The sequence below is a fragment of the Rhinolophus sinicus genome, linkage group LG01, assembly GCF_036562045.2.
Source record: "Rhinolophus sinicus isolate RSC01 linkage group LG01, ASM3656204v1, whole genome shotgun sequence".
Classification (NCBI taxonomy): domain Eukaryota; kingdom Metazoa; phylum Chordata; class Mammalia; order Chiroptera; family Rhinolophidae; genus Rhinolophus; species Rhinolophus sinicus.
In genome coordinates this window covers 7,119,984-7,136,939 of record NC_133751.1, presented here as the reverse complement: position 1 = coordinate 7,136,939, position 16,956 = coordinate 7,119,984, and the positions used below count along the sequence as shown (strand labels likewise).

The following is a 16,956-nucleotide window of genomic DNA, read 5'->3' as shown; positions in this document are numbered from 1 at the left end:
ATTAAAACAAAAAGAAGACACAGAAGAGTATATACTGTATGATTCAATTTAGATGCAAGTCCAGAAAAGACCAATCTAATGGATAATAGGAGAACGCAGGTTAGTAATTGCCTGAGGCTGGGCTTGGGGTGGGAGAGTGGGCGAGGACTGACAGAGAAAGAGAAGAAGGGAGTCTTGTGAGATATTAGAAATGTTCTCTGTCCTGATTTTAATGGTAGCTACTTGGGGGCATATATGTTTATCAAACTCTACACCAAATATAAATCAACCTAATGTTGATTTTTTAAGACATGCAAATAGCAAGAAGCTCGTGCAACACTGAACAATAACTAAACTCCATGACACTCTGTTCACTTAGGTCCAAAAGAACACCTGTATCCCAACTCCTGAAGAAATGAATGCTTAAGTTTACATTTGGTGCAAATACACAGACGTGGCTGCTCTAGGGTTAGCTAACATATTGTAACATGTGCGACAGGGAGCACAAGTAAGATCAGAGACGTCCAGCAGGCTGTCCAGTCACATGAGGGCCATTCCACCCCGTCACTCATCTCATCTCCTAGATAAGTCCATGTCACAAGATTCAACACTAGGTACCATATAGCCATAGCTCTGATCCAGCGTTGGAGTCAAACTATGTATTTACCATCTCTGATGTGTGTTTTGGTTCTCCTCTTCCCAAGAAACACCAAACAACTGATCTTATCCTATAAAGTTTTTCTATCTCAGAGACACATTTGCCTCATTGTAAATAATCAGATTAGTTGTGCTTCAGTCATAACATTGTAAGTTGCTAGGCAACCACAAGTGTATAAATCAGAAAATGAATCCACAGAGACATGGAATACAAGCTGTTTTTATGGGTGTCTCATTCTCAGTTAGACAGTCTCAAGGAAACAGGAGTAGACACTCTTCTACTCTCGTGGCATGAAACAACCCCCTTCTCACGACAGATATTTTACAAACGGAATAGTCACAGCCCATTTCACGTTAACTCAGTGTCTTCACACATGTGATAAGGACACACAGCCTCACTGATCTTTATAATCAAAAGATGATGCTCCCGAAAGGGCAGGACTGACCTCTTCTAAGGTGGGGATCGCTCAGGTGCCCTGATGCTTTTAGTCCAAGCGTCAGGACAGAGCAGAGCACAGCACCAGGCAGGGTTTGGAATGTGCGCCTCCTCGTCTGACTGTCCCCTGCACGGGCCGATGCTTCTGTCGCAGCCCCGCTGGCCCACTGCAGTCTGACCAGTCCGATTCCCCCTTTGACCGCACTGCATCCCAGCCTGGGCACCCATGGCCCCCGCATTCCTGCTTCCCCTAATACGCTGAGCCACCCACCCCAAGCACTGTCACCCAAGCGCGAATGGACCCGGTGGGCTTCTAGCCTCAGGGACACACTGCTAAAACCAGTCCATCCCGACGGGTCAACCATCACCAACGGATACCCATGGGCCAAAATGAACCCAGGGACATGTTTTAATTGGCCTACCTATTTGGAATTAGTTGTAACACTTAAAAATTAGGACATTTCACATCAAATTTCTTGCTGCTTTTGGAGAAATGAAAACTCCTTCCCACATGGCAGTAACTGGCTGGGGCCCAGGAGCACGGCCCTCATTACTTGGGGACACACTCTCCAGCTGGACTCTTGTGTGCCACCACCTCTTCCGCCCCTGGGCATCCAGGGCGGACGCCACTCATCTGGGCCCTGATAGCAAGTCTGGCACCAACCACCCCGACCTCCCGTGGGGCCCTTGATGATATTTCTTCCCAGTTCAGTCTAGCTTAACTCATCGGAGGGACTCTAGTGCCTCTCCAAAAAGCAGGGGTCCAATTTGGCAATTCCTCAAGAAGTTAAACAGAGAATGAACACAGGACCCAGCAATTCCCAGGAATGTACCCAAAAGAACTGAAAGCAGGGACTCGAGCAGATCCACGCACACTCACGTTCATAGCATCATCGCTCACAACAGCCGAAAGGTAGAAACAGCCCAGGTGTGGACAGGTGAATGGATAAACAACATATGGTATATCTGCAGGACTAATTCTTCAACCATAAAAAGGAATAACGTTCTGATAAATGCTACCATATGAATGGACCTCGAACACATCATGCTAAGTGCAACAGGCCAGACACCAAAAGACACATACTGTCTGATTCCACTTATATGAGGTCTCTGCAATAGGCTTATTCATAGAAACAGAAAGTAGAACAGAGGTTTCCAGGGGCTGGGGGAAGAGAAAAACAGAGAAAAATGGGGAGTTATTGATTACTGTGTACAGTGTCTCTATGAATGGAAATTAAAGTTTTGGAAATAGATAATTCACACATGATTGTGAATGAAATTAACACCATTGAATTGTACACTTAAAAAAGATTAAAATAGCAAACTTTGTTACATGTATTTTACCACAATTTTTTTAAAAAAGAGAGAGAGAAGGGGTCAAGGTCTGAACCCCTTTCTCCCAGAAGCTCCCTGTCCTCTTGCAATCAGTCCACTGACCCTCATCGAATCACCCTACGTACACAGAGGCAATGGAGGGGCAGCCCGAGTAGCACCCCCAGGGGTCTTACTATGCTTTCCTCAGGGTTCCTCCTTGCCTAACCTGCAAATCACCAAGAGAGGCCACTCACGTGACTTCTCAGAACAAGTCTTTCTCCGAGTGACTTTCCACTGAGATGGAGGAGGGATTGGCAATGACTTTTGCTAAGTGACATTAAGTTCGCTTTCATCAGACAGTAGACCAGGTCTGTGGTATGAAAACTGCTATGTGCTGCACACCCACTCCACGTGGGGAGCTGTGCTGGGTGCTTCCAGCCCCGGAGCCCAACCCTCACTCAGCGAGAACACGTCTGCCCTAGAACACCATCCACCTGGAGGAAAGAGGGCCTCCAAAGGCACGATGGTGCCCACACCACCCAGGAAGTCGGAGCTGGGACTGGAACCCACGAAACCCAATCTGTCCAGCTGCCAAATCCTCGCTCTCATTCCTATCCCACTGTCCTCGGCAGGAAGACCTAACCCAGAAGGAAGCAATGTAGCAAATGTCGGTTTACTGTCATCAAAACACCAGAGGCATCACAAATAAAAATACAAACTCAATATACTATGCAACTCTGAAATAGTGATAAAACAGATGTGTGGCTTGGAGCTGGGAGGGTGGGAGGGAGAAGGGGCGCAGGCAGGGGAGGGAGTAAAGCGTCTGGTAAGAGACACTTAAATTTGAAGCTTGGGTCTATCATTAACCAAATATTTGTGTCTACTTAGGCAAGCCTGTAAGGGGACATTTTCACAGAGACACAAAGTTGCATCACTTAGGTGAGTTTCCACTCGCCACTCTCTGGTGTCAGCCAGAAAGATGGCATATTCAACAAGATTCAACAGAAGGGTTACTTAAGGGAGTTACGGGCAGAATTAGGAGAGTCAAAAAGCAGAGATGGGGAAGCACCCGGGCTAGCAAGAGGCCTCAAGGTGCAAGAGGACAGAGACACCCACAGGGGCGTAAGCCCAGAGGGCAGAGCAAAGAGAAAATCGGTCCACCTTTCTCACTTCCTGCCAGTGCAACCTTGTGGCAGAGAACAACCAGAGCCCAGGAAGGGGCAGAGAACAAGGGGACGGGTAACCTGGACAGCGGCCAGCACACCTGCTGGGAGAGAGCCCCAGGCTGCTGGCAGCTGGCGGAGGGGGCTCACTGAGGTGGCTGCCTCTCGCAGGCCAGCCCTGAAGCACCAGGGGACCTCACATCCTGGTCCTTCAGTGGTGACCACTGCAGCTCCGAAGGATTTACAGCAGATGGTATGTAACTCTGATGAACAGGAGCTCCTCACAAGCTGAGCTCGTCACAGTCATTTGTAGGTCCCCATGCCTGGGACAGAGTAGGCACTCAATAAACGTCTGTTAAACTGTATTCCTTTTATTATGTAAAGGTATCGCTCAGGCTGAGGCTCTGAAAGGCCATGGATTTACTGCATTTTTTGTTACCTGCCAACTAGCGAAAGAGCACAAAAGGCTGGGTGGACCCATAAAACAGAGGTAATGAATAAGTCATTTCTAACAAGGCTGGTTTTATAGGCATCACACCTCCGCTGGGCCAAATGGGCTCATTTTAGAGGTGAAATCTATTCTGCAAGTGTGGAGACCAAAAGAAAGCCATGGACGGCACTAAAAGAAAGGGAGGCTTTACGGGTCGGGGCTCCACCATGGCTTCTCCAGGAGAGGCGCTAACTTCCACCGACGGGGCTTGGGGGTTTGGGTTCAACATCCGTAGAAGTCTCCAGGGCCTTCATTAAGGCTGCCTGTGTAAAACGCCCGCCATTTGTCCCAGGCCAACACAAACAGGCTCCTGACGTGGCGTGGGAAGCCAAAAAGGCTCTGCGTTGTGAGCCCCGGCTGCGAGCAGGACACCAGGGGTCTCGCCCTGGGGTGGCGCGTCCCGTCCGGCTGACACGTGCACACACACAGACGTGTCCACACCGCCACCCTGCTGAGCGGGCAGCAGGCCTGGAGCGCCAGGCCGGCACAGATTTTGAGGACGTCACAAGGCCCCACCGTCCTAAACTATTTGCCCCTCATCTGTTAGCCTGGCCTTGCCCCTCTGGGGAGCTGTGTGGGGGACAGGAGATCCCAGCTCAGACTCAGGTCACCAGCTCTGCTACCTACCAGCCGGGAGGCGCTGCCTGCTCTGGGCCTTGGTGGCTTCAGTTCTAAAACGAGAAAATGGGAACATCCTCTCTTTCTCTTATTTAACATTCAGAAGTCAGCTTCAAGATTCAATGTTTAGCCCCAAATGTTTAATTCTTGGTTAAAACCACAAGAACACCACCTCTAGGGTTCCAATATTAAAGTATACATGTTACCTGAAAAGAAAGGAGTAGCCAGTTTGAAGAGGATTCGGAGAAAGCCGAGAGCTTTCTATCTAGTCCAGTTATTTCAGCAAAGCTTCATTTGTTCAACGGGCCGCCACCATGACACTCTGGACAATTCTGAGACTACCAGGGAACCCCACATTGGTGGGGAGCCGGGGAGGAGCGTAGGGCCCCATCATAAGTGCAAAAAGAGGGCAGACCTACATCAAGCATTCCAAGGAGAGGGTCTGAGAGGCCCGTGTTTCAGAAAGTACAGAAAGGACTGTGTGCTTATGGGAGCAGCTGACTGACCAGCAGGCCGTGGGTAGAGTTTCCAAACTGCAAAGCACGTTACTAAAAGATAAAACCCTTCCCACTTTCTCCTGACACTCCATCTTGTCAGTTTTCCGCAGGCACATCAACAGCTGATTCTTTTCAACTGTTTAACATGGTTGTTGACCAAATCCCCATTGTACCTGAATAAAGGGTGAGTGAGTGAGCCGGACCCGCAGCCAGTGCGAACTGGGTGGGCCACTGAGTGCGGCCTGTCCCCCGAGGCCCCTCACGTCTCTCAGACACAGGAGCGGAGGAAGCGTTTCACAACACATTAATGGGAAAAGCCAAAACGCTTTGTAAGTGTCCAAACAGAAATGCCCTCACTAAATGCCTACTATGGGCAAAACACTGGAAAAGTGATACAAAGATTAACAACATATGGTCCTGGCCTTCCAGTGATCTTGAATTACAGTTGAATGGGGCAGACAGATACATAAATAATACAACAGCATGTGTACACTACTTACAGTCTACAAAAAAAAAAAACATTCTTAAGGAAGAGAGCAATCAGATCTAGGGTTCCAAGTCACAAGACGTGGGTTAGAAAGCTGAAAGAAAAATTGTAAATCCTGTAACTCGTGACGTGAGCATCGGTGCGATTTTCGTCAATCGGGGTAGAAACCCTTTGTTGGGGATAAAAGATCAACTAGTTGTCCTCATAGCATATGGTTCAAAGATGTGTTGTGTTCTATAGTTTAAGGACTTCTAAAATATATTATACTGTCAGAATTGTATACGTGCTGGCCGATGGGAAGACCGGATGCCCCCACACCCCGGGAGGGTGATGACCAGCCATCCAGAACCATTACAAACCAGTCTCTACTGGTTTGACTTCAAATAAACAAGCCCAGGGCCACGTGGAAACGACCACCACTCTCCCGCCAACTCATAGGAGCAAAACTGCCGAAGGCTCATGCTCTCATAAAGAACTTACGGAAAGTTCTATGCTTTGTGTTTTACATAAAGGCAATAACATATGCATCTTTTAAAACAACCAAACCCGCTTTATAAAAATGCGACAAAATGTTAACCAGGGGTGAATCCAGGTGTAGGTTACGTAGGATTTGTGTATTATTCTTTTACCCTTTCTAAGATTTTAATTTTTTTTTTAAATAAAAAGTTGGGAGGAAATGAAGGGATTTGCTCCAGAAACTCTAAGTCCCCTGCCAGCTCTGACATTCGCTGTAGGTTTTTGTCCTGCTGTTAATCCTGGAATCATCAAAGACACAGTTTTTGTAATAAAAAAATATATACCGGGGGTGCCAAAAAAATGTATACACATGGACACTTTGATCAACATTGCTCAAGCAGTAGTTTGCCGTAATCAGAAGTGTCTGGACGCTGATGGCAACCACTTTGAGCACCTCTTGTAATTGCAGAAGTCAAACATGACTTGTATTCATCTTTTGTTATCGGTATATATTGAATATTACAATTAATACAGTTTTCCTTTCTTAATATGTGTGTACATTTTTTGGCACCCTCTGTATATATATCAAAAAACAAAACCACCCAGAACACCTTTTAGCGTTTCACATCTCAGTTCAGCATGACCCTTTGTGTTGTCTGCATTCAGACAGGGTTGCTAAGGCCACTGCAGGCAAGAACACCTCCCTAAAAACCCCGATTTGGATCACCAAGGGCCCTTCCTCCAGAGGCCCGGATGCTGAACAGTCCAAACGCAGGAAGTACTTTCCCCAAGCACAAACCCCAGTGCGTTTCATGAAGCTTTTCAGTATGTGTGGAATCAGTGTATTAATAACAGCTTATTGGCACTGAATGAAAAACACACAAGTCTTAATCTTAGGTCTTGAATTGTCTCCAGGTTCTACGTAATACCTGGCTGCAAGGAATAGAGCCATGAGCATGCTTGGTGACTGGAGCTGTGGAGTGAGACCTGGGGTTTGAAACCAGGATTGGTAGCTTAACAAAATTTACTGGTTGTAGAAAAAGTAAACTTGCCTCTGGGGAGGTGAGCTCAGCCTCACCATTCTGACAGCAGCCCCTGGTGGCCAGTTTAGTAAAAAGTGTTGGCTCTGATGCTGAAAGTTCTGACCTTGACTTAATGAAGGTTGCTGCAAGCAGACAGGCCATTCTAGGTAACAGCTCAGGGGTGACTGGGAAGCAGCAAAAATCCAAACTACGATGCACCTTTGAATCACATAAATACCGAGTCATTAGGGTACTTGTCTTTTGCATTTAAAAAAAAAGCAGTACTGTCTTTCAAAAAAATAAAATTTATTTTAAAAGGGCAAGATTATAATACAAAGCAGATAATACTTACCTTAGTTTAAAAGTGCTTTGTTCCTTAATTGTGTACAAAACCTTTAAATATTCAAGGAGCCCGGATTCCTACACAAAATAAAGCGTGTTTTGTCGACTTCTCTACACAGCTCCACCAGACACATACCAAATGCTGGGAATGCCCACTGTTATATAAGGAATATGGCAGAAACTTCTAGAAAATGCTGCTATCACTCATTCAGAGAACAAAATCAAACAGTCAAGACTGCACCATATGGCAGGCACTTCTAGAAAATGCTGCTATCATTCACTCAGAGAATAAAATAAAACAGTGAAGACTGTGAGGCCTGATTTCTAGTGCCACAGGTTCACGCCATTTCACGGGATATAAATAGAAGAATGTTCAGAGGCCGACAGTTGGTTTCAAAGGCAGACAACCACAAGGAGAAGCCGCAGCTTCAAGCCAACTTCTTCATTAAGGTGCACTCTGTCCTCAGCCACGAGAACAATCTGGAAACAATCTGCTGGGCAGCTGCTCTCATCAACAAACTGTTTATTGTAAGAAAGTGGCTGGGTCAAAGGCTAAACATCAACCCGAACCGAAAGCATATACGGAGCAAAAATCAATCCCACCTCTGCTACAGAAACCCAGGGCTGTGCGTGTGGAGAAGGGAGGGCGAGGAACTCAGGTTTGGCTCTACATGGGCGAGAGTCAGGACAAAACTTCAACATGCAGGGTGTGTTTTACATGTTCTTACAAATGGTTATTTGTTGCTATTTTCAGAATAGCCAAATATCGGGAGCAAAAATATGGCATTTCAAAGGAGGCACAGAAATCAACTTTCCAAATCACTTCCCCCCAAAAGTTACAATGCTTCCTTCTTGCACTTTTATAAAGGAACGGACACGTACACACAACGCACGGATGATACAGCCCATCTTTAAATACGCCTGATTAGAAACTGGAACTCTGACTGAGTGAGAGACTGTGTGAGGGAATTGTTTTCTTTTAGGTGTGACGGTGGTATTTGGGTTATGTTTTTAAACAGCGCTCTTATCTTTTAGAGACACATACTAAAATATTTACAGATGGAAGATCTGATCTGAGATTTGCTTCAAAATAATACAGAAAAGAGGAGTGGGTAGGAATAGTTGAAATAAGGCCAGAATGGAAAACTATGAAGCAGGGCGACGAGTACATAGGGGTTCATGATATCATTCTGTTTCTATCTTTTGTATATTTGAAATTTCCTACGAAACATTTTCTTTCACTTGTGCGTACAGTTCAACAGTTACTATGAATGAATAAAAAACGTTTTCTTAAATATAAGAAAAGTATTAACCTACCAATGCAAATTCATTAATTCTCCATGAGGGCACATATACTACAGTATTGCCAGGTGTCCAACACGACTGTTTGCGAGCACTGTGTGAAATATAGGTGTTAGATTCTGAGTCCCACTCTGGAGAAGTAGCAAGAGATGTTCCGTGATTTCCCACTGCATGTGTGATCCGCAAGCCCGAATCTGTCAGATACTGTACCGCACGGTGTATGTATGCCGTGGGTGAACTGCATTACGGAGCATGAAAACATACGTGAGCTGGTGGGAAAAGCCTACTGACATAAATAAGGGGCGCCGTGTTTTTAAAACAGCCAATGTAACATACAAACTTTGAAATCGCAACTTGTTTGTAACTTTGAGTCTGCTATGTATTGCACTGATAATTCTTAACAGGAAAATTTATTTGCGAAAGAGCCTGAAATAAAATAAAGCAGAAAGTAAAACTTTCTTCATTGTGCTTAAATTAACTGGGAAAAGGAACTAATGATTTCAAACGGTTCCAGCATAAAAATGAAAATGTTTATAATCAGAAATTCTTACCAAAAAAAAAGAATCTAAAGGAACTATTTAAAAAGTTTTAAAACAAAATTGTTGGATTTTTTTTTTTTTTTTTTCATCTAATTGCTTTTCTGGGACCAGCATAAATACTGCAGAGGCTGGAAAAGATGTGAAGGGTCATCTCATCTACCTTCCCCCACGAGAATAGAGATGGTTTGGTAATGAGAATTCAGTAACAGCGGGCTGTCCTTTAAAAAGCCATCTTCTGTGACGAGCCCATTTGGCCAACCTGAGTCCACACCTAATCCCACCATCACGGAAGGAAAATACACACAAAGAAGAGAATGCTTCAAAATTACAGACCTTGGACCTTTAAAGCATTTTATGGACTAAACAGTCAAATAGAAACATAAATCGTCATGTATAGCGAAGCTGACTATTTAAAGCAAAACTCGAGTAATAGCCCTGGCAACTCTAGGCTGAAAGATGAAAGCGTCTGGATGTTTCCCACTCCCACCCCCCACCCCCAAAATGAACCATCATTTTTTCAATTTAGGAAACCACAGTTTAATGTTTTCTTTTAAAAGACATATTTCCGTATTTACTGACATTAAAAACAGGAAAGGAGGATTAGTGGTTGTATCATTCAATCATTGTAATAACTGCTGTATGTAGGATCCAGCTTTGCTCAAAGACAAGAAAACAACTAGTCAAATGCTTTCCTATGGCGCTGAGAATCAAAGCTGTACAAGTTTTCTAAGGAGAATATTCACTTTTAATTTTAATTTTTCAAACTTTTACTTTGCCTGCAGGAGGCAAGTAGGTGTAAACTAAATGTTTTTACAGTTCAGGGCTCGGGAAAGACATGTGGTTTGAGAGACTGACAAATAGTTCGGTGCTGCGTCCATTTCAAATCTGGCAATCCCGCTGACTGGTGATAGTCCCTGCCAGTTCAGCGTCACAGGATTCTATTTAGAATTTGAATTTAAATCTTGAATTTAAATCTTGGGGTGTGGGTGCTAACGTAATTTATCTCTTCACCCATAACCCCTATCTCCCCACACTTGGACCGACAGACACAGGAGACACACAGATCTTCCACCCATATAACAAAATTACGTTGTCCATTTGCATGTGTTGGTGGGAGAGTGGGTTTCCTTTTGTAACAGAAATCTCTAGATATTATACCCTGAGTCTGCCTCATCCTCGGCGGCAAATGGGGAAAAGCCCTCTCCCCAGAGGAAGGTTCTATTTCAGCAATCCTACAGTGTTTTCTTGAAGGGTTAGTTAAAACAAACATGTGAATGTATATATTTTTAATTCACATGTTAAAATTGTAAAGACTCAAATACCACTAAAATATATCCATTAAAACCAATGTTCTAAAGACTAAGCTGTTTTCATTTAAATCCATGTTCCTCAATTGATCAAATAGGGTTTGACCTCTAGAATTTTTCCTGAGGAAGAGCATCTCCAAGAACCAAAATTACAGCCCGTAACTCCAATGTCTCTTCCACTGATCACACTATTAAACTGAGGCCTAAGGAAAATTTCAGAAAGAGAACTCCAACACAAGCAGTGGGTTGGTGTAGAAGCGACTAGAAATGTACAGTACCTGGAAGGCTGTGTGTGGCCAGTCGGCACAGCAGCTTCTGGAAAGATGCACCTGCTGAGAGGCAGCTATGGGGGGCCCGAAACAAGAATAAAACTCAGAAAGTGATTCACCTTGTCTTCCTGTCTCCAAGAGAAACAGAATGATGGACAGACAGACGGACTGACCTGGGCTGAGTTTTCCTGCTGCCATGCTGGCCTGCTTGCACGAGGAAGCCACAGAAACCTCCATCTGGACTGACCCAGCCCACCGCTGAGACCGGGCATGGCCACACCACCAGTCTGGTACCTGCCCAGGCCAGGGAAACAGGCATTACACACCAGGCGGGGCCACAAATTGCCTGTCAGTCTTGAAACCCCGAAACACGGTAAACATTTTTTCAGGAGGGCCCAATTCTCGGAGCAGCGTTCCCAAATTATTAGCATGAATGGAAAGACAATGTGGCCTCTCCCCCAACGATAATTCACATCCCCGAAAACTGAAGGACGACCCTGATTGAACAGTGTTCAGGTCTCAGACCCCGGCATTCCTGAACCGACACGGCAGCTGCAGCGTCGGGAGAAGCACCATGCAGGGATTCGGCTGTTATCTCGGGCAGCTGGCCGCCATGCCCAGCGCAACCCCGGCCCTCGGCTGTGCACCTGACCACAAGGTGCAGGCCCTTCGATCAGGCCCTCGGACCTGGTACCGGTGTGACCTTATTCCTTGGGGTGTCTTTTTTTGACTTGGGAGACAAAAATCTGCTCTTCAGAAACTGCAAGACTTCCCAGACAGCTTCAATCAACTTCCCCAGGAGCTAACGCCATACAGAATCCATACCCGCTCACACATGGCAGCTATTAGAGAGCTGGTGTAGAAGACAGAAAACATTTGGTCTTGAAGGATTTTTCATTCCAAAAGAGCCTGTTTCCCATGCACAAATCTGTGACTGCAAAGCGGTGGATATAAATAGTCTGAGGATATAAAACCGCCCTGCCTAGATAGCTGCTACCCCCAGAAAGAAACCGCTGGGAATGATGTGCTTATCACCAGAGACCCACTTACTCTGCCCCAGACGGCCAGCGAGAAAACCCAAACTCTAACTCCTCCAGTCAAAAGCAGAGAAAACCCAAACTGTAACACCTCCAGTCAAAAGCGGAAAACAACCAAGATGTGCTGCTATTTCCCACCACATATTATTAGTCTCTGCCTTGATTTTAGCCCGGAGGCATTAACTGTAAAGGAGCTGCTTTGAAACAATCTTGTGGAAACAAGAGTCAAAGAAGAATACAGTATGCACAGTAGCTGAAAAGCCTCTCCCCCAAAAAACAAAATAAAGGCAGCTAAGGAAAACACCCCGAGTGTCAATTGTTTTGCATTTCGATGTCAAAACCCATCATGTCACCTTTGCCACAGGTATTAAGGCTGATAACAAGAAGTCAGTTAAAATAAACAAAAAATTTCCAGTTTAGGTGAAGGGCGAAGGAAGAAAGAAAGGAGAGAGAGAGGTATATGAAAGACCCCTAAAAACATTCATAGCTATAAAAGCTTTTCAATGTTTGCTTTCATCTGCCAGCTGCTCCTTGGCTGGTGCCGTGTTGTAACACAGCCGCCAGGACACCACGTCAGCCACATGTCAAACGCTATTCAGGGCGCACCTGGAATTCTAACTTTCTCTCTAATTTGGATCTCTAAAAGTTGGTTTTTAAGCTGTATTTCAGAGTAACACTAGAAGTTTCCCTCACTGTATAGTCAAGCTTCAGAACCAGGATTAAGGGGTGGGGGGAGCATTCCATACCAAATACTAAGCTAAAAAAATGAAAAGCAAATATTTTTTTTAATTGGAGAATTCTAATTAACTCCACAACCCAGGCTGCTCTTCTGAGGGGTGAGGAGCCCCCCCCCGCCCCACCCCCTCCGCTCAGGGCTACTGTGGGACCAGATGAGATCATGACACACGTGAAGGCACTTGGTTAACTATAAAGCATGCCATGAAATGAGACATTATCTCTTGTTTTCTAGAAACTTCCGCAGCGAGGTCTCACACTTAGTTGGCGTGCGATGTTTGCTAAATGAAGTGGTCAGTAAAAGAAGGAGGAATAAAAACCATATGGGATGATTTAGGCTGTTTCTTCATAAAGCAACCAACATCAGATAAGTAACTGCCTGGGTGGATGAGCCTGTACAGGAATTTGCTGACACCTTTCCAAGTTTCAAAGCCAGCGTTATCAACAATACCTTGTGGGTTGTTTTTTTTTTGGGGGGGAGGTACAGCAAAAGGTGTCATGGCAAATAATTTGGGGTTGAATCAGAACGCAATGGGATACTAGTTTTTGTTTTTAAGCATATATGATCCACCCCACAGCTCCCACACGACCACAGTTACGCGCACACAGCAGGGTGATTTGGGGCCAGTTGCTTTCATAACAAACCCAGTTGTCACTTCTTGTTACAGTTACACCTTGACACCCCCCCCCACCCCCCGGCAAAGGAACCACATACCCTCTAGCAGTACAGCTAGCAACATCCTGCCTGCTTCTCTCTCGGGTCGCCTCCACGTTTAGCCACCAGACGCAAGGAATGCCCCAGAGAACCCCTACTTTGGAGTTTCTGAAAGAACCCCGAGCTCCACAGACCGGACCGAAGCAGGGACACCCCAGGTTAAGGGGCCATGCCAAGCTCCCCAAAGTGGTGGTGCAGGCCCCCCCTCCTCCTGCAGCTGCTCTGGGGGATGGAAAGGGACCCGGCTCTGGGGGAGCGGGAGGCTGAGGGTGTCCTGCGTTCAGGTTCCCATCCTGGCCTGTCCACCAACCCCGCTGCCATCTCCCCGGCAGAGATCAAGACAGAAACGCAGCCCAGAAAAGGACATCAGAGGGTGAGTCTCTCAACTGGACTTCAGGTTCTGCAAGACAAAGTACCGTTTTTTTCTGTAAAATCAGGGCCACTCACAAACACACTCATGTCCACAGGGGAGCTGTCTTCCTGCTAACTTCCCATCACCACCCGTGGCAGGAGGTCGGGGTAGGGGCCGCCCAGAACCTCGCTCCACAGAACCGGATGGTCCAGCATGTAGCTCCTGGAAGGAAGTTCTCTGCTTGAAAGGACTCACCGTGTGATGGCAGCGCACATGTGGTCCTCTGTGAGAAACAACAGTCCAAGGGGTTCTGTCCAGAAACTGCTACATCCAAGCAGGGGTGGGGCACCCCAATGAGGAGCCAGTAGAACCTTCCATCCACGGGCGCCGAGGGACAGCTGAGGCCCCAAGATGCACGCGTGTTAATGTGACAGCATCACATCACTTACTATCAAAACCAATGCTTTTTAAATGATTAATATAGATGTCGAGCAGTAAATAAAACATCAATATCTAGAGGAGACTCCTTGCCTCTTATTCAAGGTTTGCCCATTTATGGAACGCCTTCCAAGTCTACTGACACAGAGTAACTTGCGTTTTTAATTTTTAATAACTGGTTTTCCTTGTTGTAACAATGATACATGTACATTATAGAAAATTTGGAAAATACAAAGAAAGCGTTAAAAGCTTATTAAAAACCACCCTTTAGCCCACCACCCAAAAACAAGCCCTATGTCTACATATACTGTACATCCTTCCAGGCTTTTTTCTAGGATATAGGTGCTCGTGTGTTTTATTGGTTCCTTTGACGTAGCCCCTCCCAGGAGCCCGAATGTCCCTCCTGCCCCTGGGAGGGTCTATGAAACAGGAAGACCCAGCTCAGGGAGGAAGTCCTGCTGGCCTACCAGACCTGCACCCAGGCAGAGCCCTGCTTCCTCTTCAGGTCACATGCGGTGATGCCATGATGTCATACGTGACTGGATTTTACAGCGGAAACCACGTGCGGCTGTGGTGTCTGGGTCTCAGAGCCACCCCTAGCAACCGCTAAGGCTCGACTGTACTTTGGGTGTGTTTTCAACTTGGATCGCCATGCTATTCTTTTTCATTCATATCACAGTAATATGGAAGCACATCGGTACCTCATAAATCTTCTGTGCTACAGGCTATAAAGAGCGAGTGTCTAGGCACCAAACTGTATAAACACAGCTGGTAAGCCGTAAAACTATTTAGATAACCAGTATGTATATTTTGTTCTTTCATATTCCATCCTGTAATAGTACCTAGTACAAGTAAATGTTTAATGAAAGATGAATATTATTAACTGTGACACTGAAATAATCTCTACAGAACCAAAACAAAGTGCCACCAGTATCACGGAAAACTACTAAATTATACTACGTGAAATTGATGTCGAGAGAAAAAAATTAAATGTCTGAACTACTTCACAGTTCCAGGGCGGCGTTCACCAGGCAGCCTAGCTCAGCAGCGACACCCTGTGGTGAGAGATCTTTGATCCCCAACAGCACAGAGTGTTTTTTGGAAGCAGAGAGCCAGCGCGGGCATCTGCAAGGCAGGTGACAAATACGGATGGGCCATGGATCTATCACATCACAGGATCCCAGGATGCCAAGGTCCTCTCCATGTAACTTAATTCCATGGGGACCAATGAGAAGGCAGCAGGAAAGAAAAAAGCAAATAGAAAGCATTCCAGTCCCCATCCATCATCTATATCTATAATTATTGAGCCACCGGCATTAATGACAAGAAGATGTTCTAACATGTCTCTTCTTTGGCATCAGAAGAACAGGAAGAATCACCCAGCTGCCCCCAGAAAGACTGTCACAGTGGGTAAGCAGCTACCTTCACACTCATTCTCATGAGAATCCTTTAGAGAACTTTATTCCAGGACAACAAACCCTAAATTCCTAAATTCCTACCTTTCCTCCAACGGCAGACACAAGTGCTCCGAGAGGAGTTACTGAGCACTAAGAAATGAGGGTATACACAACGGTCCTACACTCACTCGGTTCCTTGGGCTCCCAAAGTGAAACAGAATTCAGGGAGCAGCACTTGGAGGAGAAAGTAGCCCACAGTAGAGCTATCCAGGACCAGCCAGACCAAATGGAGGACCCGAAAAGAGAAATGGACATTGCTGAAAATTACTCTTTTCCAAAGTTAATATGTAATGAGGGCTGTGGTTGGCTTGGAGTCTGTGTGGAATATTTGTGTATGTGTATACAGAACAAATATCTGCTTTAATTTGTTTCAGCATTTCATTCTCATGGTTTGTGATTAGCGGTTACCAATCAATAGGGAGAAATGAATCCCCCACTTCCCCCCAGGCAGTTTTAGAAAACAGAAAAACAAAAATATGAAGCTTCCTCTGTGTATTTTAATATAAAGAGATACCCGACACAAAGCATTAGGTATCGCAGGTTACCCACCTTAAAGAAGACAGGAAAAGCCTTGAGTTCCAAACTTCTGCTCACAGGGAATACCTGAGGTGACCCTTTCTTCTCCACTGCTATGTGCAAGAGTCAGAAGGGGCAAGTCCCAAGACCAGCATGGTCAGAACTACAGGAAAGGTCAAGGGCTCGGTCAAGGGCAAGCATGGGTCTGTCTCGTTCTCTGACCTTGGAGCAGACAGGCACCTCCTCCCATGTCCAGCCTCGGCCCTCCCCACTCAGGAAGGAGGGAGAGAGAAGGTCTGTGAGAGTGACAGTCACACACGTCTCCCCTGGGGACCAGCAGCCCCTACCCACGTGGCTCTGCTCCATCCCTCCACAGGGAGGCCTGTTGGGGGGTCATCAATGAGAGTTGAAGCTCTGAGGACAAGCTTTATTTTGCTACTTTTTTGTAAGTCACCAGACAGAGGTGATGCTTTTTCTTGTATTAACTGAACACATAAACAGATAAATGACGTGGAGCTTTGATTTCCTGAGACGAAGGTGCAAACAAAAGTCAAACCATTAATGCTAAAGAGCACCCATTAAGAAGAATGCCAGCTGGCTAAACACTGTGTAATGAGAACGCAATAAAAGAATGTTTCGTAGATGAACAACAAAAAAAGCATCTATCGCTTTATTGTTAACTTTTAAAATTAAAAACATCTCTTATAGCACCAGGCACTTGTGAGAAACCTTAGCTGCTTGTAACTTACTCAACCTCCCAACGATCTAATGATATTATGAATAGTCGGACTATCTTCTAAATAATACAATTCACACAGAACTGTCACG

The 16,956-nt window shown here is 45.6% G+C and overlaps 1 protein-coding gene across 7 annotated transcripts in view; it reads right to left on the bottom strand.

Annotated features, from left to right (window-relative positions):
• The window catches only part of HLCS (holocarboxylase synthetase), a 193,770-nt gene that overhangs the window by 139,385 nt on the left and 37,429 nt on the right, over positions 1-16,956 (bottom strand). The gene's annotated exons all lie outside the window — the stretch shown is intronic.